This window comes from Coffea arabica, chromosome 8c, assembly GCF_036785885.1.
Source record: "Coffea arabica cultivar ET-39 chromosome 8c, Coffea Arabica ET-39 HiFi, whole genome shotgun sequence".
Lineage (NCBI taxonomy): Eukaryota > Viridiplantae > Streptophyta > Magnoliopsida > Gentianales > Rubiaceae > Coffea > Coffea arabica.
Window position 1 is genome coordinate 31,030,814 of NC_092325.1, and position 25,278 is coordinate 31,056,091.

Here is a 25,278-nt window from a genome sequence, read left to right on the forward strand (position 1 = left end):
CTAGCTTGTTTATTTAACAATTTAACCACATTATTCTTTTGAACACTCAACATATTGAGAGTGTCCATTTCAATCGTACCTGCTTATCTTTTTGAGTTACCTCGCTCATTCGCCTATTGGTAATTGTTTGCCGCCATCTCCTCTATCAAGTTTTGAATTTCTTGAGGTGATTTACCTATTAAAGTACCACTTGCAGTTGCATCAATAGTAGTTTTAGTCGAAAAAAATAAATCATTATAAAAAATTTGGACAGTGAGCCAATCTGGAAGTCCATAATGTGGACATTTTCGTAGCAACACTCGAAAGCTTTTCCATGTTTCGTATAATGATTCACCCTCTAGTTGATTAAAACTAGTTATATCCATTCTAAACTTAACCATTTTACTCGAGAGGAAGTATTTGTTCAAAAATATTTTGGATAAATCATCCCATGTGGTGAAATTATTAAGGGCATGAGAGAGTAACCAAATTTTAATTTTATCTCTTAATGAAAATGAGAACAACCTCAACTTAATAGCATCTTCACTAACCCCATTCATTTTATGATATCACATATCTCCAAAAATGTGGCTAAGTGAGCATTTGGATCCTCTACAATATTACCTCTAAATTGAGATTATTGAACCATTTTGACGAGCGTGGGGTATACATAAATCAATTAGCTCATCCATACCCAAGTTTTACATTTATAAAATCCTAAATACTCCACACACAATTTTCACAAGTATACAAGTCATTTATTGAGTATAGAGGGATTAGGTGTCGATCCCATAGGAAAGATTTTTCTAACTCCCTTATTATTTAGACTATCATAAGTGCAAGAAATTAAATCTATAATATAAATATGAAGTAAAAGTAGTAAAAGTAATAATAGAAAGTTCCTAGATGTATGGAACTCACTACTCTTGCAAATAAAATTATCTTAGGTGAATGTTATTAACTTGGTTAGTTATAGCGTAATTTTCTAATGTATATGAAAATTACTCTCATAGTGAATCAACTATACTTGTAGTTTAGTCATACCTACTTTCATTACTATGAAATTAATTACAAACTCATTTCTTTTATAAAATTACCTGAAACAAGTCACTAAAACTATAAAGATGCTCCTCTACTCTCATAAGTGAACCCTCTAGGTTTATTACCTCCTTAAACTAGTGTTAAATTCTAATCCTCATTGCAAACTTAATACTTTAAGATTATCACAATTAATGCCCGGTCATGATTTAAAAAGTAAAAGTGATAAATAACTTATTTTAAATAATATCATCTAGTAACCAAGTAAATATCACTAATAAAATATAGAAAATTCATCCATACTTCTAGGTATAAACTTTAGCAAAACATGATAAAAATGAGAAAAAGGTCATACTTGTATTATAGCTAAACATAAGATTCAAATCCAAGAGTTAAAGAATTGAAGAGATGGAACCCCTTATCACATGTGAGCAACATCTTCTCCATCTTCAAGCCTCAATCATCATCCTTGATTATCATGATACAAGATAGACTAAAACTATATTAACCTACCTAAGCTAATAAACTAAGAAAAACCAGTGACGACTACATTTTTAGTGTAGTTTCTCTAACTTTCCAAAGTTGTGAAAATGCTCTTCAAAAGCTGCTATTTATCGAAAATTCAAAATCCAAAGGTTGCTTCTACAAGATGTGACGCCCCCACTTCCCCCAAGGGCGAACCCAAGGGTATCGGCGGGACGCCTACCCAACTCTCGCCAGGACTCGGTACAATCCATATACTCAAAACTCGAAATACTTTAAATAACTACAATACATAATTAAAGTACTTCAAATATCTCACACTTACAATTATGTAACTTTCAAACTTAAATACAACCCAACGGAAAAGGGTATAATAGCCATCCGTTATAATATAATTTAAAGTTTTCAAAAGAAAACAATCTAGTACTACTCACGAGCACCCTTGGTCTGGAACCCTGTAAAAGAAAACCACAACGTGGGATGAGCTACACAGCCCAGTGAGGTTCCAAAACACTCTAACAGTTCAAATAAATCAAGTAGGTTGGGCATATCATATGCATGGTTCAAGGTTATACAATGGCATGTTATCATGAGGTGATAATCATTGTACGGGTAATTTGAAACATTTATCATGGTATGAGACATTTATCATGAGACAGTTATCATGGTTCAAGACATTGGCATGTATAGTTCACGAGTGATTGGAGCTTATTACAGGCATAGCTCAGGATTTCATGTTGGCATCTTAGCATGAAACAATTATCATGATACAAGGTAAACATATACTGTAGGATACGGTGTTCCAGTGGAACTCTGTCGGTCATCTGCACCTTATGACTTCCGGATCCCCTCGGTTTGACTGGCCATCACCTTATCCCTCCAGTGGTAATACTCGAGTATACCGAAACGGTGGCCCAGGGTTCCAACCTACCCGACCGAGCCCAGTCCTGACTCGAGTAGGTCAGTAACCAAGGGCAGGGCCCAATTTCAGTTTAGAGCTTACAACATGCACAGGTAGCCAAGTAATTCGACAAAAGGTAAACTTCATCATTTGAGTAGGTCGAGTGAGGTAAAGTACACACTCGCCTAACAATGATGGACAGTTTCATATAACATGTGATTCATGATAATCAAGTAATCAAGTGGATACTTAGCACGTAAGCACGTAAGCAATACAAGTTGATTTCATGGGAGCATGTAATTCACGGATATCGAATAGTCATGTAGATTGGAAATCATGTGAGCAAATAGTCAGGTAATCAGGTAGTCATGTGGGTTGGTAAACGGTTCACGGTTAACGGTTAACGGTTCACGGTTGACGGTTAACGGTTGAGTAGTGACGGTTAATTGACAGGCATTTGTCATATTAATAGGCCATCATTGGCCGTTATCCCAATTTTACCATGTGAGAGTCGAGAAGATTCACTCCAACGACGTATGCAACCTTAGCATACCAAGTCATGTTATTCGAGTATTTCCAAGCATGAGTTATTCATCTCAAAAGAGAACGAGTGCGATAAAGTACACACTCGACTCCATTTTTCAAAAAAAAACCGAGTAGGCTAAGCAAGCAATCTAGCAAGTTAAACATGTATCGAGTTCATATGGTCATTTGATATGGTTAATCATTTAACCAATTCATATAGATATGCAATGCAAGTATACATTCCTTAAATAGGCACGAGTATGGTAAATACTTAACACATAATACTTAGCACTTAATAATCATGAAATAAACATGTTCTAGACTTATTCAAATACGTATTCCTATATGGAACACTCACCTAGTCAAAACAAGCGAGTGGTTCTCAACAAGCGTTTAGGTGTCTGCTCCGAGTTCCTCTTGGAGATTCCCTCGAGTGCCTGAGCAAACAATAATCAACTACCACTCAAAATCATTACAAATCTCTAATTATCGAGGAAAATGGTACGCTAGTACAATCTAAGGAAATCTTATAAAAATGAATCTCAATTACTCGTAAATCGAGGTTCAAGAGGAGTTTCTTAAAGTACATGAGCAATCGAGTTTTCATTTTTGGAAATCAAGTATAAAATGTTCGAGTAATATCGAAGGAATAAGGAGTATTTGAAAACTCCCTTCCCTTGGAATTCGGAAAATTTTCAGGTTTGATACGATACTTTGAAAAATCGTATCTCACATTTTATATGTCAAAAATTGGAAAGCTTAGTACCATTGGAAACCTCTTTGAAAGTACTAAAAGTTCTTAGAAGACACTTTTCCACGAATGTAAATGAAAGGCACTCAAATTTTGGCTCAAAGTTGGTAACTTAAATTACCAAGACAGATTTAAGTTGGTTTTTGGCCAACTTTGAAAATTCGGCAAAATTCACTTGTTTTGAACTAACCTTTGAAATTTGGAAATCAATTAGTGTTGCAATCCAAGAGTATAACAAAACAAGCAGAATGAGAAACGGAGTTTCGAGCACCAAGATATAGTAGCCCCAAGTTGCTGAAAAAGTTAAGACTGTTGGGCTATTTTCCAGGTTTGAAGACTAGATTTGAAGTATCCTTTGGTCATCGAGTTGGCATTGGAAATACATCAAACTTGGTACACTAAATCGTCCATGTGTGAACAACATTTCTACCAAGTTTCATACAAATACTCTCACGGTAAGGCAGTCATTAAAACAACCAAAGTTTATGAAGAGTTTCAAGGCTAAACTACCTTCTCACTTTTCTTTTGTTTACAAACATTTTGTACCATGAAATCAGTTCCAAATCTCTCCAGTATGGAAACCGAGAGTTCATAAACATCCACTGAGCAATTTAAAGACCATTGACATCCAAATTTTCGAAATAAAACTCCCCAAATCAAATTTGACCATTTGGCTAAGAGAAAACGAAAAGTTTCCAGATTCGACGAGCGAATTTTGTGACATCATTTGCATATCAAAATGGTCTTAGAATATTACCAAATTTCGGACAATTAAACCTCCATATGAGGATTACTCTTCTATCAAATTTCATTTGAAAATTCACACGGGAATGTAGTTAACTAAACCATCAAAGTTCAAGAAATTTCCCCAAGGTAAAATTGTCTTTTAGCTCTTCTTTCCTTTTTAAATATTTTGTCCAAAGTAACCAACCCGAATCTGGTTTATTTGTGAAACAAAGTCCAAGTAACATCTAATATCAAGTTTGGTAGATGTTGGACATCAAAGTTTCCAAAACAACAAGTCCCAAATCAAGCTAGGCTATTTAACTAGTCAAAAGAGGATTTTTACTCTCTGCATCAGTTTCGAAATATGGCCACAACTCACTCAATTCAGCTTGCAATTGGGTGTAGTTAATGGCGTTGGAAACCTCTCTCATAAATCTGAATTTTCTCAGAAGAAATCATTTTCAAATTCCATTCACAAACAGCTCGTTTTTTAGCATCAAGATACAAGTCCTGTCCTGTCTCCTGGAGAGAAACGAAACAGGATAGTGATTTTCAATCAAATGGTGTGGCTCACTCAAGTGGAACTAGAATGTACATTTAGTACCAATGGAAATCTGGGAATGTCTAGTTTTAAATGCCACCAACGGCACTCAATTTCGACATCGGAGCAAAGAGTTATGGCCGATACAAAATGACTGCTTGGGCAATACGGGATTCATTTTCCAGTTTTGCTAACTTTGGAAATCAACTCATTTGACCAACCAAATCAAGTTATTTTTCAATGAAATTTTGTACACACTCACAATAACATGTAAACAACATAATCAAGTCATTAGAATCTCAAAATTTTGCACAAAAGTGATCGGACAAGGCAGGGGTAAAACGGTCACTTTTGCTCCAAGCACCTCCTATGATTTTCTACCAATAATATAACATTAATCCACTAATTTAATCACTAAACCACCATTAATTTCATCATCAATCATCAAATCAGTCTTTCCATCAATGTGGGAGTTCATAGAGCCCACTCACTAATTTTACAACAAATTAAAGCTACCCATGAGAATCCAAGAGCTCATGAGTGCAATCTAACTTCCATAAATCAAGAATTAAGAGGTTGATCGTTCATTACCTGTCTTGATGACTAAATCCAGAAATTTTGGTCACCAAAAATTCCAAAAAAAATCGTGGGATGATGTCCTTTTTCTAACTTAAGATGATCACCAAGTGCTTAGCAAAGCGTGTTCAAAGTTTGAGGTGATTTGGTGGAGGATTAGTGAAGATTTGAAGAAGAAATTGAAGAAGAAACTTGGCTCTTTTCTCTCTTGAGGTGCACGGCTTGAATGGAAGCAAAAGAGTCAGCAATTGAGGTAAATATGTGAAGAGTTTTAATCTAGTGTGATGCACCCATGTGAAACTAAAATGTGTGGCTCTCATTGATTCAAAGGTCAACTCTTTTTCCCGCGCGTTTCGTGTTCGATTCCTCTCGAATTTGTTTCACTAGTGCACTAAACCTCTAATACACTTATATTCATATAAATATTATTCACTCTCAATTGTCCCAAAATAAGGGTCTAAAGTTCCTAAATTAAATCGCGCACGTAAAAACGCGTACTTCCAATTTATGCGCGATAAGACGAAATTTCTAAGAAATTCTTATAACGACAATACTAATAACTATCACTTGAGTATTTAAGCATTAAAATACCTAATTTAGGTCCATTGTACATGTCTCCAATATTCCAAACTTATTGTACTCTCAATCGGTCAAGATTTCCAAAGACGTGTTCACTATTTTCACTAAACGAGCTTCCGAAAATTAATTTTTGAAACAAGTCACTTTAAAAATATAATGAAACTATATTTTCATGTAATTAGGTCTCAAGAGCTTAGAAAATAATATTCGGAGTAAAATACCAAATAAATAATTAAATAAGTTAGAAATATGAGATTAAATAAGTAATTTTTTTTTTTTGCGAGTGCTCACAACCTCCCCTACTTAAAAGAACTTCATTCTCGAAATTCATACCTTCTGTAATCTCAGACAACTCTGAACCGTGTGGTGTGTTCATGTCATGCGTTCTTTCAGATGTCATTGGTCGGTTTATCCTTCTATTGACTTGTCGAGGGACAGTTCCATTTCCTTGTTGAGTAGTAGTTTCTCGTGGATACCTCCTTGGACAGTCATGAACTTTATGGTTGGTACTCCCACATCCCATACACTTTCGTCCCTTTAGCCAACAGTTTTCTTCAGTGTGATTCGTCCTTCCACAATATCCACAAGTCGGACGAGGTGTTGTGACCTGACTTGCTTGCGAGGTTTTCTTTGATCGTGTCTGTCCTACTGAGGTCCCTCGCGACATAGTTTCTTTTGGTTCCTTTATCATGAGTGGTGCAGGAAGTAACAGTTCTACTCCATCCACTTCTTTTCTAACTTTGGGTGGTGGTCCATTTTCTCCTAGTGTACTGTCAGATGCATCTCTTTTCCTTGCTTGAAAAGCTCTCAGTTGGGATTTTGTGCTTTCTACCCTTTGCGCTTTTTCGAGAGCGTCACTAAATGTTTCAACCTGTGCTGCGGCAAGGGCATCTTGATTTCCAAATCTAATCCTTGGATAAATCATCTTATTCTCTTCCGTTCAGTAGCCACCAATTCTGGGGCATATGTAGATAATTTCGTAAAACGTGTTTCATACTCAACTACGCTAAAAGTTCATTGACGAAGCTTTATAAAATCATCTTCTCTCTTTTCTTGGACAAGCGGAGGAAGAAATTTCTCATTAAATTCACGTACAAAGTTTATCCAAGTTCTTAGGGTTTGATCCCTTTCCCACTTATTTCTTATAACATTCCACCAGACTCGGGCTGCTCCTTCAAGTTGAAATACAGCAAAGGTGACTTGTCTCTCCTCTGTGTAATCCAAGGCATCGAATATATTTCTTATATTCTCTAACCAATTCTCAGCCACCTCTGGATCAGGTCCTCCAGCAAACTTGGGTGGGGAAAATTTCTGAAACCGCTCTAAAGTTCGATCCTCCCCTATCTCTTGGTTTCCACGTTGGTTTCCTTGTCCAACACCTTGACCTTGTTGAGCTACTAAGAGCTCTAGTATATCCGTCATGTGAGTTAAAACTTGTCCCATTTGGTCATTTCATCTCCCAACGTTTTGATCAATATCGGACCCATTAGCTACTCTTTTATTTCGGGGTTGTCTAGGTTGACGTCCCTTTCGTTGTCCTCTAGTTTCCATGTTCACAACTAGTCTATACGCACATGCATAAATCTCACACTTAACTAAAATTGAACTATACTCATATACCAGTAGCAACCTTTAAAGGAAAAGAAATCACATATACAAATATCATTATCACTATGCAAGTAAACACAAACTAAAGTTCATTAAATCATAAAACAAGTTATGGCCAAGTAAAGTTCATACCAAATCAAAGTCAATAACAAAAAATAAACAAGTGATTATCACAAGTACATTCATCTACAAGGCGCAAACTCTTAAGTTCTACTCCCATCGTTTTACTATGAAAGATCACAAGTAGAGATTCACTAGATTAATTGGAACTAGACGATTCTCGTTCCCTAACATGCTCGATTTCAATCCCAACACAAGGATCTTTTGGGTTGCGATCTTTTCCATCTTCCACTCTTAATTATTGTACCATCTTAGCCAAACAATTATTGGTTTCTTGTAACCATTCACATGAAATATCGATTCATTCTTATTTCCCACAAATGGAGATATAAAGTCCTTATGGTTGCCATCAACTCTCAAGTACTCGGGTACAAGAATCCAAAATAGGATAATTCACAACTCGAGCCGGCCGGTCCCAAGAGTAAATCACCACATTCGATATTCCTACCCAACATACATATCAAATTCCCTCCAATTATCAAGATAAAGGTTTTACAACCTATAACATTCATGATTCACAACTTACATTTCTAGAAGGCACTTAAGTCTTTACTCAATCACATAGTAAGGACCATAACACCACTTGGCCCTATATTACTCCTTTGTAGAGACCACGTGAAGTGGCTCTAAATTTCATCGCTACAAGCAATCATTTAACTTTCAGAATAGTCCCACAGTCCGTCATTCTAAACATTTAAGCCTAAGATACAGTACAAAGATTTAAAACCTAAGCTCTGAAACCAACTGTGACGCCCCCACTTCTCCCAAGGGCGAACCCAAGGGTATCGGCGGGACGCCTGCCCACCTCTCGCCAGGACTCGATACAATCCATATACTCAAAACTCGAAATACTTTAAATAATTTCAATACATAATTAAAGTACTTCAAATATCTCACACTTACAATTATGTAACTTTCAAACTTAAATACAACCCAACGGAAAAGGGTACAATAGCCATCCGTTATAATATAATTTAAAGTTTTCAAAAGAAAACAATCTAGTACTACTCACGAGCACCCTTGGTCTGGAACCCTGTAAAAGAAAACCACAACGTGGGATGAGCTACACAGCCCAGTGAGGTTCCAAAACACTCTAACAGTTCAAATAAATCAAGTAGGTTGGGCATATCATATGCATGGTTCAAGGTTACACAATGGCATGTTATCATGAAGTGATAATCATTGTACGGGTAATTTGAGACATTTATCATGAGACAGTTATCATGGTTCAAGACATTGGCATGTATAGTTCACGAGTGATTGGAGCTTATTACAGGCATAGCTCAGGATTTCATGTTGGCATCTTAGCATGAAACAATTATCATGATACAAGGTAAACATATACTGTAGGATACGGTGTTCCAGTGGAACTCTGTCGGTCATCTGCACCTTATGACTTCCGGATCCCCTCGGTTTGACTGGCCATCACCTTATCCCTCCAGTGGTAATACTCGAGTATACCGAAACGGTGGCCCAGGGTTCCAACCTACCCGACCGAGCCCAGTCCTGACTCGAGTAGGTTAGTAACCAAGGGCAGGGCCCAATTTCAGCTTAGAGCTTACAACATGCACAGGTAGCCAAGTAATTCGACAAAAGGTAAACTTCATCATTTGAGTAGGTCGAGTGAGGTAAAGTACACACTCGCCTAACAATGATGGACAGTTTCATATAACATGTGATTCATGATAATCAAGTAATCAAGTGGATACTTAGCACGTAAGCACGTAAGCAATACAAGTTGATTTCATGGGAGCATGTAATTCACAGATATCGAATAGTCATGTAGATTGGAAATCATGTGAGCAAATAGTCAGGTAATCAGGTAGTCATGTGGGTTGGTAAACGGTTCACGGTTAACGGTTAACGGTTAACGGTTCACGGTTGACGGTTAACGGTTGAGTAGTGACGGTCAATTGACAGCCATTTGTCATATTAATAGGCCATCATTGGCCGTTATCCCATTTTTACCATGTGAGAGTCGAAGAAATTCACTCCAACGACGTATGCAACCTTAGCATACCAAGTCATGTTATTCGAGTATTTCCAAGCATGAGTTATTCATCTCAAAAGAGAACGAGTGCGATAAAGTACACACTCGACTCCATTTTTCAAAAAAAATCGAGTAGGCTAAGCAAGCAATCTAACAAGTTAAGCATGTATCGAGTTCATATGGTCATTTGATATGGTTAATCATTTAACCAATTCATGTAGATATGCAATGCAAGTATACATTCCTTAAATAGGCACGAGTATGGTAAATACTTAACACATAGTACTTAGCACTTAATAATCATGAAATAAACATGTCCTAGACTTATTCAAATATGTATTCCTATATGGAACACTCACCTAGTCAAAACAAGCGAGTGGTTCTCAACAAGCGTTTAGGTGTCTGCTCCGAGTTCCTCTTGGAGATTCCCTCGAGTGCCTGAGCAAACAATAATCAACTACCACTCAAAATCACTACAAATCTCTAATTATCGAGAAAGATGGTACGCTAGTACAATTTAAGAAAATCTTATGAAAATGAACCTCAATTACTCGTAAATCGAGATTCAAGAGGAGTTTCTTAAAGTACATGAGCAATCGAGTTTTCATTTTTGGAAATCAAGTATAAAATGTTCGAGTAATATCGAAGGAATAAGGAGTATTTGAAAACTCCCTTCCCTTGGAATTCGGAAAGTTTTCAGGTTTGATACGATACTTTGAAAAATCGTATCTCACATTCTATATGTCAAAAATTGGAAAGCTTAGTACCATTGGAAACCTCTTTGAAAGTACTAAAAGTTCTTAGAAGACACTTTTCCACGAATGTAAATGAAAGGCACTCAAATTTTAGCTCAAAATTGGTAACTTAAATTACCAAGACAGATTTAAGTTGGTTTTTGGCCAACTTTGAAAATTCGGCAAAATTCACTTGTTTTGAACTAACCTTTGAAATTTGGAAATCAATTAGTGTTGCAATCCAAGAGTATAACAAAACAAGTAGAACGAGAAACGGAGTTTCGAGCACCAAGATATAGTAGCCCCAAGTTGCTGAAAAAGTTAAGACTGTTGGGCTATTTTCCAGGTTTGAAGACTAGATTTGAAGTATCCTTTGGTCATCGAGTTGGCATTGGAAATACATCAAACTTGGTACACTAAATCGTCCATGTGTGAACAACGTTTCTACCAAGTTTCATAAAAATACTCTCACGGTAAGGCAGTCATTAAAACAACCAAAGTTTATGAAGAGTTTCAAGGCTAAACTACCTTCTCACTTTTCTTTTGTTTACAAACTTTTTGTACCATGAAATCAGTTCCAAATCTCTCCAGTATGGAAACCGAGAGTTCATAAACATCCACTGAGCAATTTAAAGACCATTGACATCCAAATTTTCGAAATAAAACTCCCCAAATCAAATTTGACCATTTGGCTAAGAAAAAACGAAAAGTTTCCAGATTCGATGAGCGAATTTTGTGACATCATTTGCATATCAAAATGGTCTTAGAATATTACCAATTTCGGACAATTAAACCTCCATATGAGGATTACTCTTCTATCAAATTTCATTTGAAAATTCACACGGGAAGGTAGTTAACTAAACCATCAAAGTTCAAGAAATTTCCCCAAGGTAAAATTGTCTTTTAGCTCTTCTTTCCTTTTTAAATATTTTGTCCAAAGCAACCAACCCGAATCTGGTTTATTTGTGAAACAAAGTCCAAGGAACATCTAATATCAATTTTGGTCGATGTTGGACATCAAAGTTTCCAAAACAACAAGTCCCAAATCAAGCTAGGCTATTTAACTAGTCAAAAGAGGATTTTTACTCTCCGCATCAGTTTCGAAATATGGCCACAACTCACTCAATTCATCTTGGAATTGGGTGTAGTTAATGGCATTGGAAACCTCTCTCATAAATCTGAATTTTCTCAGAAGAAATCATTTTCAAATTCCATTCACAAACAACTCGTTTTTGAGGATCAAGATACAAGTCCTGTCCTGTCTCCTGGAGAGAAACGAAACAGGACAGTGATTTTCAATCGAATGGTGTGGCTCACTCAAGTGGAACTAGAACATACATTTAGTACCAATGGAAAGTTGGGAATGTCTAGTTTCAAATGCCACGAACAGCACTCAATTTCGACATCGAAACAAAGAGTTATGGCCGATACAAAATGACTGCCTGGGCAATACGGGATTCATTTTCCAGTTTTACTAACTTTGGAAATCAACTCATTTGACCAACCAAATCATGTCATTTTTCAATGAACTTTTGTACACACTCACAATAACATGTAAACAACATAATCAAGTCATTAGAATCTCAAAATTTTGCACAAAAGTGGTCGGACAAGGCAGGGGTAAAACGGTCACTTTTGCTCCAAGCACCTCCTATGATTTTCTACCAATAATATAACATTAATCCACTAATTTAAGCACTAAACCACCATTAATTTCATCATCAATCATCAAATCAGTCTTTCCATCAAAGTGGGAGTTCATAGAGCCTACTCACCAATTTTACAACAAATTAAAGCTACCCATGAGAATCCAAGAGCTCATGAGTGCAATCTAACTTCCATAAATCAAGAATTAAGAGGTTGATCGTTCATTACCTCTCTTGATGACTAAATCCAGAAATTTTGGTCACCAAAAACTCCAAGAAAAATCGTGAGATGATGTCCTTTTTCTAACTTAAGATGATCACCAAGTGCTTAGCAAAGCGTGTTCAAAGTTTGAGGTGATTTGGTGGAGGATTAGTGAAGATTTGAAGAAGAAATTGAAGAAGAAACTTGGCTCTTTTCTCTCTTGAGGTGCACGGCTTGAATGGAAGCAAAAGAGTCACCAATTGAGGTAAGTATGTGAAGAGTTTTAATCTAGTGTGATGCACCCATGTGAAACTAAAATGTGTGGCTCTCATTGATTCAAAGGTCAACTCTTTTTCCCGCGCGTTTCGTGTTCGATTCCTCTCGAATTTGTTTCACAAGTGCACTAAACCTCTAATACACTTATATTCATATAAATATTATTCACTCTCAATTGTCCCAAAATAAGGGTCTAAAGTTCCTAAATTAAATCGCGCACGTAAAAACGCGTACTTCCAATTTATGCGCGATAAGACGAAATTTCTAAGAAATTCTTATAACGACAATACTAATAACTATCACTTGAGTATTTAAGCATTAAAATACCTAATTTAGGTCCATTGTACATGTCTCCAATATTCCAAACTTATTGTACTCTCAATCGGTCAAGATTTCCAAAGACGTGTTCACTATTTTCACTAAACGAGCTTCCGAAAATTAATTTTTGAAACAAGTCACTTTAAAAATATAATGAAACTATATTTTCATGTAATTAGGTCTCAAGAGCTTAGAAAATAATATTCGGAGTAAAATACCAAATAAATAATTAAATAAGTTAGAAATATGAGATTAAATAAGTAATTTTTTTTTTTTGCGAGTGCTCACAACCTCCCCTTCTTAAAAGAACTTCGTTCTCGAAATTCATACCTTCTGTAATCTCAAACAACTCTGAACCGTGTGGTGTGTTCATGTCATGCGTTCTTTCAGATGTCATTGGTCGGTTTATCCTTCTATTGACTTGTCGAGGGACAGTTCCATTTCCTTGTTGAGTAGTAGTTTCTCGTGGATACCTCCTTGGACAGTCATGAACTTTATGGTTGGTACTCCCACACCCCATACACTTTCGTCCCTTTAGCCAACAGTTTTCTTCAGTGTGATTCGTCCTTCCACAATATCCACAAGTCGGACGAGGTGTTGTGACCTGACTTGCTTGCGAGGTTTTCTTTGATCGTGTCTGTCCTACTGAGGTCCCTCGCGACATAGTTTCTTTTGGTTCCTTTATCATGAGTGGTGCAGGAAGTAACAGTTCTACTCCATCCACTTCTTTTCTAACTTTGGGTGGTGGTCCATTTTCTTCTAGTGTACTGTCAGATGCATCTCTTTTCCTTGCTTGAAAAGCTCTCAGTTGGGATTTTGCGCTTTCTACCCTTTGCGCTTTTTCGAGAGCGTCACTAAATGTTTCAACCTGTGCTGCGGCAAGGGCATCTTGAATTTCCAAATCTAATCCTTGGATAAATCATCTTATTCTCTTCCGTTCAGTAGCCACCAATTCTGGGGCATATGTAGATAATTTCGTAAAACGTGTTTCATACTCAACTACGCTAAAAGTTCATTGACGAAGCTTTATAAAATCATCTTCTCTCTTTTCTTGGACAAGCGGAGGAAGAAATTTCTCATTAAATTCACGTACAAAGTTTATCCAAGTTCTTAGGGTTTGATCCCTTTCCCACTTATTTCTTATAACATTCCACCAGACTCGGGCTGCTCCTTCAAGTTGAAATACAGCAAAGGTGACTTGTCTCTCCTCTGTGTAATCCAAGGCATCGAATATATTTCTTATATTCTCTAACCAATTCTCAGCCACCTCTGGATCAGGTCCTCCAGCAAACTTGGGTGGGGAAAATTTCTGAAACCGCTCTAAAGTTCGATCCTCCCCTATCTCTTGGTTTCCACGTTGGTTTCCTTGTCCAACACCTTGACCTTGTTGAGCTACTAAGAGCTCTAGTATATCCGTCATGTGAGTTAAAACTTGTCCCATTTGGTCATTTCATCTCCCAACGTTTTGATCAATATCGGACCCATTAGCTACTCTTTTATTTCGGGGTTGTCTAGGTTGACGTCCCTTTCGTTGTCCTCTAGTTTCCATGTTCACAACTAGTCTATACGCACATGCATAAACCTCACACTTAACTAAAATTGAACTATACTCATATACCAGTAGCAACCTTTAAAGGAAAAGAAATCACATATACAAATATCATTATCACTATGCAAGTAAACACAAACTAAAGTTCATTAAATCATAAAACAAGTTATGGCCAAGTAAAGTTCATACCAAATCAAAGTCAATAACAAAAAATAAACAAGTGATTATCACAAGTACATTCATCTCCAAGGCGCAAACTCTTAAGTTCTACTCCTATCGTTTTACTATGAAAGATCACAAGTAGAGATTCACTAGATTAATTGGAACTAGACGATTCTCGTTCCCTAACATGCTCGATTTCAATCCCAACACAAGGATCTTTTGGGTTGCGATCTTTTCCATCTTCCACTCTTAATTATTGTACCATCTTAACCAAACAATTATTGGTTTCTTGTAACCATTCACATGAAATATCGATTCATTCTTATTTCCCACAAATGGAGATATAAAGTCCTTATGGTTGCCATCAACTCTCAAGTACTCGGGTACAAGAATCCAAAATAGGATAATTCACAACTCGATCCGGCCGGTCCCAAGAGTAAATCACCACATTCGATATTCCTACCCAACATACATATCAAATTCCCTCCAATTATCAAGATAAAGGTTTTACAACCTATAACATTCATGATTCACAACTTACATTTCTAGAAGGCACTTAAGTCTTTACTCAATCACATAGTAAGGACCATAACACCACTTGGCCCTATATTACTCCTTTGTAGAGACCACGTGAAGTGGCTCTAAATTTCATCGCTACAAGCAATCATTTAACTTTCAGAATAGTCCCACAGTCCGTCATTCTAAACATTTAAGCCTAAGATACAGTACAAAGATTTAAAACCTAAGCTCTGAAACCAACTGTGACGCCCCCACTTCTCCCAAGGGCGAACCCAAGGGTATCGGCGGGACGCCTGCCCACCTCTCGCCAGGACTCGATACAATCCATATACTCAAAACTCGAAATACTTTAAATAATTTCAATACATAATTAAAGTACTTCAAATATCTCACACTTACAATTATGTAACTTTCAAACTTAAATACAACCCAACGGAAAAGGGTACAATAGCCATCCGTTATAATATAATTTAAAGTTTTCAAAAGAAAACAATCTAGTACTACTCACGAGCACCCTTGGTCTGGAACCCTGTAAAAGAAAACCACAACGTGGGATGAGCTACACAGCCCAGTGAGGTTCCAAAACACTCTAACAGTTCAAATAAATCAAGTAGGTTGGGCATATCATATGCATGGTTCAAGGTTACACAATGGCATGTTATCATGAGGTGATAATCATTGTACGGGTAATTTGAAACATTTATCATGGTATGAGATATTTATCATGAGACAGTTATCATGGTTCAAGACATTGGCATGTATAGTTCACGAGTGATTGGAGCTTATTACAGGCATAGCTCAGGATTTCATGTTGGCATCTTAGCATGAAACAATTATCATGATACAAGGTAAACATATACTGTAGGATACGGTGTTCCAGTGGAAGTCTGTCGGTCATCTGCACCTTATGACTTCCGGATCCCCTCAGTTTGACTGGCCATCACCTTATCCCTCCAGTGATAATACTCGAGTATACCGAAACGGTGGCTCAGGGTTCCAACCTACCCGACCGAGCCCAGTCCTGACTCGAGTAGGTCAGTAACCAAGGGCAGGGCCCAATTTCAGCTTAGAGCTTACAACATGCACAGGTAACCAAGTAATTCGACAAAAGGTAAACTTCATCATTTGAGTAGGTCGAGTGAGGTAAAGTACACACTCGCCTAACAATGATGGACAGCTTCATATAACATGTGATTCATGATAATCAAGTAATCAAGTGGATACTTAGCACGTAAGCACGTAAGCAATACAAGTTGATTTCATGGGAGCATGTAATTCACGGATATCGAATAGTCATGTAGATTGGAAATCATGTGAGCAAATAGTCAGGTAATCAGGTAGTCATGTGGGTTGGTAAACGGTTCACGGTTAACGGTTAACGGTTGACGGTTAACGGTTGAGTAGTGACGGTTAATTGACAGGCATTTGTCATATTAATAGGTCATCATTGGCCGTTATCCCATTTTTACCATGTGAGAGTCGAGGAAATTCACTCCAACGACGTATGCAACCTTAGCATACCAAGTCATGTTATTCGAGTATTTCCAAGCATGAGTTATTCATCTCAAAAGAGAACGAGTGCGATAAAGTACACACTCGACTCCATTTTTCAAAAAAAACCGAGTAGGCTAAGCAAGCAAGTTAAGCATGTATCGAGTTCATATGGTCATTTGATATGATTAATCATTTAACCAATTCATGTAGATATGCAATGCAAGTATACATTCCTTAAATAGGCACGAGTATGGTAAATACTTAACACATAATACTTAGCACTTAATAATCATGAAATAAACATGTTCTAGACTTATTCAAATACGTATTCCTATATGGAATACTCATCTAGTCAAAACAAGCGAGTGGTTCTCAACAAGCGTTTAGGTGTCTGCTCCGAGTTCCTCTTGGAGATTCCCTCGAGTGCCTGAGCAAACAATAATCAACTACCACTCAAAATCATTACAAATCTCTAATTATCGAGGAAGATGGTACGCTAGTACAATCTAAGGAAATCTTATAAAAATAAATCTCAATTACTCGTAAATCGAGGTTCAAGAGTAGTTTCTTAAAGTACATGAGCAATCGAGTTTTCATTTTTGGAAATCAAGTATAAAATGTTCGAGTAATATCGAAGGAATAAGGAGTATTTGAAAACTCCCTTCCCTTGGAATTCGGAAAGTTTTCAGGTTTGATACGATACTTCGAAAAATCGTATCTCACATTTTATATGTCAAAAATTGGAAAGCTTAGTACCATTGGAAACCTCTTTGAAAGTACTAAAAGTTCTTAGAAGACACTTTTCCACGAATGTGAATGAAAGGCACTCAAATTTTGGCTCAAAGTTGGTAACTTAAATTACCAAGACAGATTTAAGTTGGTTTTTGGTCAACTTTGAAAATTCGGCAAAATTCACTTGTTTTGAACTAACCTTTGAAATTTGGAAATCAATTAGTGTTGCAATCCAAGTGTATAACAAAACAAGCTGAATGAGAAACGGAGTTTCGAGCACCAAGATATAGTAGCCCTAAGTTGCTGAAAAAGTTAAGACTGTTGGGCTATTTTCCAGGTTTGAAGACTAGATTTGAAGTATCCTTTGGTCATCGAGTTGGCATTGGAAATACATCAAAATTGGTACACTAAATCGTCCATGTGTGAACAACATTTCTACCAAGTTTCATACAAATACTCTCACGGTAAGGCAGTCATTAAAACAACCAAAGTTTATGAAGAGTTTCAAGGCTAAACAACCTTCTCACTTTTCTTTTGTTTACAAACTTTTTGTACCATGAAATCAGTTCCAAATCTCTCCAGTATGGAAACCGAGAGTTCATAAACATCCATTGAGCAATTTAAAGACCATTGACATCCAAATTTTCGAAATAAAACTCCCCAAATCAAATTTGACCATTTGGCTAAGAGAAAACGAAAAGTTTCCAGATTCGATGAGCGAATTTTGTGACATCATTTGCATATCAAAATGGTCTTAGAATATTACCAAATTTCGGAAAATTAAACCTCCATATGAGGATTACTCTTCTATCAAATTTCATTTGAAAATTCACACGGGAAGGTAGTTAACTAAACCATCAAAGTTCAAGAAATTTCCCCAAGGTAAAATTGTCTTTTAGCTCTTCTTTCCTTTTTAAATATTTTGTCCAAAGCAACCAACCCGAATCTGGTTTATTTGTGAAACAAAGTCCAAGGAACATCTAATATCAAGTTTGGTAGATGTTGGACATCAAAGTTTTCAAAACAACAAGTCCCAAATCAAGCTAGGCTATTTAACTAGTCAAAAGAGGATTTTTACTCTCTGCATCAGTTTCGAAATATGGCCACAACTCACTCAATTCAGCTTGGAATTGGGTGTAGTTAATGGCGTTGGAAACCTCTCTCATAAATCGGAATTTTCTTAGAAGAAATCAATTTCAAATTCCATTCACAAATAGCTCGTTTTTGAGCATCAAGATACAAGTCCTGTCCTGCCTCCTGCAGAGAAACGAAACAGGACAGTGATTTTCAATCGAATGGTGTGGCTCACTCAAGTGGAACTAGAATGTACATTTAGTACCAATGGAAAGCTGGCAATGTCTAGTTTCAAATGCCACCAACGGCACTCAATTTCGACATCGGAGCAAAGAGTTATGGCCGATACAAAATGACTGCTTGGGCAATACGGGATTCATTTTCCAGTTTTGCTAACTTTGGAAATCAACTCATTTGACCAACCAAATCATGTTATTTTTCAATGAAATTTTGTACACACTCACAATAACATGTAAACAACATAATCAAGTCATTAGAATCTCAAAATTTTGCACAAAAGTGATCGGACAAGGCAGGGGTAAAACGGTCACTTTTGCTCCAAGCACCTCCTATGATTTTCTACCAATAATATAACATTAATCCACTAATTTAAGCACTAAACCACCATTAATTTCATCATCAATCATCAAATCAGTCTTTCCATCAATGTGGGAGTTCATAGAGCCCACTCACTAATTTTACAACAAATTAAAGCTACCCATGAGAATCCAAGAGCTCATGAGTGCAATCTAACTTCCATAAATCAAGAATTAAGAGGTTGATCGTTCATTACCTGTCTTGATGACTAAATCCAGAAATTTTGGTCACCAAAAATTCCAAAAAAAATCGTGAGATGATGTCCTTTTTCTAACTTAAGATGATCACCAAGTGCTTAGCAAAGCGTGTTCAAAGTTTGAGGTGATTTGGTGGAGGATTAGTGAAGATTTGAAGAAGAAATTGAAGAAGAAACTTGGCTCTTTTCTCTCTTGAGGTGCACGGCTTGAATGGAAGCAAAAGAGTCAGCAATTGAGGTAAATATGTGAAGAGTTTTAATCTAGTGTGATGCACCCATGTGAAACTAAAATGTGTGGCTCTCATTGATTCAAAGGTCAACTCTTTTTCCCGCGCGTTTCGTGTTCGATTCCTCTCGAATTTGTTTCACTAGTGCACTAAACCTCTAATACACTTATATTCATATAAATATTATTCACTCTCAATTGTCCCAAAATAAGGGTCTAAAGTTCCTAAATTAAATCGCGCACGTAAAAACGCGTAATTCCAATTTATGCGCGATAAGACGAAATTTCTAAGAAATTCTTATAACGACAATACTAATAACTATCACTTGAGTATTTAAGCATTAAAATACCTAATTTAGGTCCATTGCACATGTCTCCAATATTCCAAACTTATTGTACTCTCAATCGGTCAAGATTTCCAAAGACGTGTTCACTATTTTCACTAAACGAGCTTCCGAAAATTAATTTTTGAAACAAGTCACTTTAAAAATATAATAAAACTATATTTTCATGTAATTAGGTCTCAAGAGCTTAGAAAATAATATTCGGAGTAAAATACCAAATAAATAATTAAATAAGTTAGAAATATGAGATTAAATAAGTAATTTTTTTTTTTTTGCGAGTGCTCACAACCTCCCCTCCTTAAAAGAACTTCGTTCTCGAAATTCATACCTTCTGTAATGTCAGACAACTCTGAACCGTGTGGTGTGTTCATGTCATGCGTTCTTTCAGATGTCATTGGTCGGTTTCTCCTTCTATTGTCTTGTCGAGCGACAGTCCCATTTCCTTGTTGAGTAGTAGTTTCTCGTGGATACCTCCTTGGACAGTCATGAACTTTATGGTTGGTACTCCCACACCCCATACACTTTCGTCTCTTTAGCCAACAGTTTTCTTCAGTGTGATTCGTCCTTCCACAATATCCACAAGTCGGACGAGGTGTTGTGACCTGACTTGCTTGCGAGGTTTTCTTTGATCGTGTCTGTCCTACTGAGGTCCCTCGCGACATACTTTCTTTTGGTTCCTTTATCATGAGTGGTGCAGGAAGTAACAGTTCTACTCCATCCACTTCTTTTCTAACTTTGGGTGGTGGTCCATTTTCTCCTAGTGTACTGTCAGATGCATCTCTTTTCCTTGCTTGAAAAGCTCTCAGTTGGGATTTTGTGCTTTCTACCCTTTGCGCTTTTTCGAGAGCGTCACTAAATGTTTCAACCTGTGCTGCGGCAAGGGCATCTTGGATTTCCAAATCTAATTCTTGGATAACTCATTTTATTCTCTTCCGTTCAGTAGCCACCAATTCTGGGGCATATGTAGATAATTTCGTAAAACGTGTTTCATACTCAACTACGCTAAAAGTTCATTGACGAAGCTTTATAAAATCATCTTCTCTCTTTTCTTGGACAAGCGGAGGAAGAAATTTCTCATTAAATTCACGTACAAAGTTTATCCAAGTTCTTAGGGTTTGATCCCTTTCCCACTTATTTCTTATAACATTCCACCAGACTCGGGCTGCTCCTTCAAGTTGAAATACAGCAAAGGTGACTTGTCTCTCCTCTGTGTAATCCAAGGCATCGAATATATTTCTTATATTCTCTAACCAATTCTCAGCCACCTCTGGATCAGGTCCTCCAGCAAACTTGGGTGGGGAAAATTTCTGAAACCGCTCTAAAGTTCGATCCTCCCCTATCTCTTGGTTTCCACGTTGGTTTCCTTGTCCAACACCTTGACCTTGTTGAGCTACTAAGAGCTCTAGTATATCCGTCATGTGAGTTAAAACTTGTCCCATTTGGTCATTTCCTCTCCCAACGTTTTGATCAATATCGAACCCATTAGCTACTCTTTCATTTCGGGGTTGTCTAGGTTGACGTCCCTTTCGTTGTCCTCTAGTTTCCATGTTCACAACTAGTCTATACGCACATGCATAAATCTCACACTTAACTAAAATTGAACTATACTCATATACCAGTAGCAACCTTTAAAGGAAAAGAAATCACATATACAAATATCATTATCACTATGCAAGTAAACACAAACTAAAGTTCATTAAATCATAAAACAAGTTATGGCCAAGTAAAGTTCATACCAAATCAAAGTCAATAACAAAAAATAAACAAGTGATTATCACAAGTACATTCATCTACAAGGCGCAAACTCTTAAGTTCTACTCCCATCGTTTTACTATGAAAGATCACAAGTAGAGATTCACTAGATTAATTGGAACTAGACGATTCTCGTTCCCTAACATGCTCGATTTCAATCCCAACACAAGGATCTTTTGGGTTGCGATCTTTTCCATCTTCCACTCTTAATTATTGTACCATCTTAGCCAAACAATTATTGGTTTCTTGTAACCATTCACATGAAATATCGATTCATTCTTATTTCCCACAAATGGAGATATAAAGTCCTTATGGTTGCCATCAACTCTCAAGTACTCGGGTACAAGAATCCAAAATAGGATAATTCACAACTCGAGCCGGCCGGTCCCAAGAGTAAATCACCACATTCGATATTCCTACCCAACATACATATCAAATTCCCTCCAATTATCAAGATAAAGGTTTTACAACCTATAACATTCATGATTCATAACTTACATTTCTAGAGGGGCATTTAAGTCTTTACTCAATCACATAGTAAGGACCATAACACCACTTGGCCCTATATTACTCCTTTGTAGAGACCACGTGAAGTGGCTCTAAATTTCATCGCTACAAGCAATCATTTACCTTTCAGAATAGTCCCACAGTCCGGCATCCTAAACAATTAAGCCTAAGATACACTATAAAGATTTGAAACCTAAGCTCTGATACCAACTGTGACGCCCCCACTTCTCCCAAGGGCGAACCCAAGGGTATCGGCGGGACGCCTGCCCAGCTCTCGCCATGATTGGGTACAATCCATATACTCAAAACTCGAAATACTTTAAATAACTTCAATACATAATTAAAATACTTCAAATATCTCACACTTACAATTATGTAACTTTCAAACTTAAATACAACCCAACGGAAAAGGGTACAATAGCCATCCGTTATAATATAATTTAAAGTCTTCAAAAGAAAACAATCTAGTACTACTCACGAGCACCCTTGGTCTGGAACCCTGTAAAAGAAAACCACAACGTGGGATGTGCTACACATCCCAGTGAGATTCCAAAACACTCTAACAGTTCAAATAAATCAAGTAGGTTGGGCATATCATATGCATGGTTCAAGGTTACACAATGGCATGTTATCATGAAGTGATAATCATTGTACGGGTAATTTGAGACATTTATCATGAGACAGTTATCATGGTTCAAGACATTGGCATGTATAGTTCACGAGTGATTGGAGCTTATTACAGGCATAGCTCAGGATTTCATGTTGGCATCTTAGCATGAAACAATTATCATGATACAAGGTAAACATATACTGTAGGATACGGTGTTCCAGTGGAACTCTGTCGGTCATCTGCACCTTATGACTTCCGGATCCCCTCGGTTTGACTGGCCATCACCTTATCCCTCCAGTGGTAATACTCGAGTATACCGAAACGGTGGCCCAGGGTTCCAACCTACCCGACCGAGCCCAGTCCTGACTCGAGTAGGTTAGTAACCAAGGGCAGGGCCCAATTTCAGCTTAGAGCTTACAACATGCACAGGTAGCCAAGTAATTCGACAAAAGGTAAACTTCATCATTTGAGTAGGTCGAGTGAGGTAAAGTACACACTCGCCTAACAATGATGGACAGTTTCATATAACATGTGATTCATGATAATCAAGTAATCAAGTGGATACTTAGCACGTAAGCACGTAAGCAATACAAGTTGATTTCATGGGAGCATGTAATTCACAGATATCGAATAGTCATGTAGATTGGAAATCATGTGAGCAAATAGTCAGGTAATCAGGTAGTCATGTGGGTTGGTAAACGGTTCACGGTTAACGGTTAACGGTTAACGGTTCACGGTTGACGGTTAACGGTTGAGTAGTGACGGTCAATTGACAGCCATTTGTCATATTAATAGGCCATCATTGGCCGTTATCCCATTTTTACCATGTGAGAGTCGAAGAAATTCACTCCAACGACGTATGCAACCTTAGCATACCAAGTCATGTTATTCGAGTATTTCCAAGCATGAGTTATTCATCTCAAAAGAGAACGAGTGCGATAAAGTACACACTCGACTTCATTTTTCAAAAAAAATCGAGTAGGCTAAGCAAGCAATCTAACAAGTTAAGCATGTATCGAGTTCATATGGTCATTTGATATGGTTAATCATTTAACCAATTCATGTAGATATGCAATGCAAGTATACATTCCTTAAATAGGCACGAGTATGGTAAATACTTAACACATAGTACTTAGCACTTAATAATCATGAAATAAACATGTCCTAGACTTATTCAAATATGTATTCCTATATGGAACACTCACCTAGTCAAAACAAGCGAGTGGTTCTCAACAAGCGTTTAGGTGTCTGCTCCGAGTTCCTCTTGGAGATTCCCTCGAGTGCCTGAGCAAACAATAATCAACTACCACTCAAAATCACTACAAATCTCTAATTATCGAGAAAGATGGTACGCTAGTACAATTTAAGAAAATCTTATGAAAATGAACCTCAATTACTCGTAAATCGAGATTCAAGAGGAGTTTCTTAAAGTACATGAGCAATCGAGTTTTCATTTTTGGAAATCAAGTATAAAATGTTCGAGTAATATCGAAGGAATAAGGAGTATTTGAAAACTCCCTTCCCTTGGAATTCGGAAAGTTTTCAGGTTTGATACGATACTTTGAAAAATCGTATCTCACATTCTATATGTCAAAAATTGGAAAGCTTAGTACCATTGGAAACCTCTTTGAAAGTACTAAAAGTTCTTAGAAGACACTTTTCCACGAATGTAAATGAAAGGCACTCAAATTTTAGCTCAAAATTGGTAACTTAAATTACCAAGACAGATTTAAGTTGGTTTTTGGCCAACTTTGAAAATTCGGCAAAATTCACTTGTTTTGAACTAACCTTTGAAATTTGGAAATCAATTAGTGTTGCAATCCAAGAGTATAACAAAACAAGTAGAACGAGAAACGGAGTTTCGAGCACCAAGATATAGTAGCCCCAAGTTGCTGAAAAAGTTAAGACTGTTGGGCTATTTTCCAGGTTTGAAGACTAGATTTGAAGTATCCTTTGGTCATCGAGTTGGCATTGGAAATACATCAAACTTGGTACACTAAATCGTCCATGTGTGAACAACGTTTCTACCAAGTTTCATAAAAATACTCTCACGGTAAGGCAGTCATTAAAACAACCAAAGTTTATGAAGAGTTTCAAGGCTAAACTACCTTCTCACTTTTCTTTTGTTTACAAACTTTTTGTACCATGAAATCAGTTCCAAATCTCTCCAGTATGGAAACCGAGAGTTCATAAACATCCACTGAGCAATTTAAAGACCATTGACATCCAAATTTTCGAAATAAAACTCCCCAAATCAAATTTGACCATTTGGCTAAGAAAAAACGAAAAGTTTCCAGATTCGATGAGCGAATTTTGTGACATCATTTGCATATCAAAATGGTCTTAGAATATTACCAATTTCGGACAATTAAACCTCCATATGAGGATTACTCTTCTATCAAATTTCATTTGAAAATTCACACGGGAAGGTAGTTAACTAAACCATCAAAGTTCAAGAAATTTCCCCAAGGTAAAATTGTCTTTTAGCTCTTCTTTCCTTTTTAAATATTTTGTCCAAAGCAA

General features: G+C 36.9%; 1 non-coding gene across 1 annotated transcript; it reads left to right on the forward strand.

Annotated features, from left to right (window-relative positions):
- The first annotated feature begins 267 nt into the window (after positions 1-267).
- Positions 268-374, forward strand: LOC113707520 (small nucleolar RNA R71). Its single transcript, XR_003452248.1, has one exon. It is a non-coding gene; the product is annotated as a small nucleolar RNA R71 (small nucleolar RNA).
- The last annotated feature ends 24,904 nt before the right edge of the window (positions 375-25,278 follow it).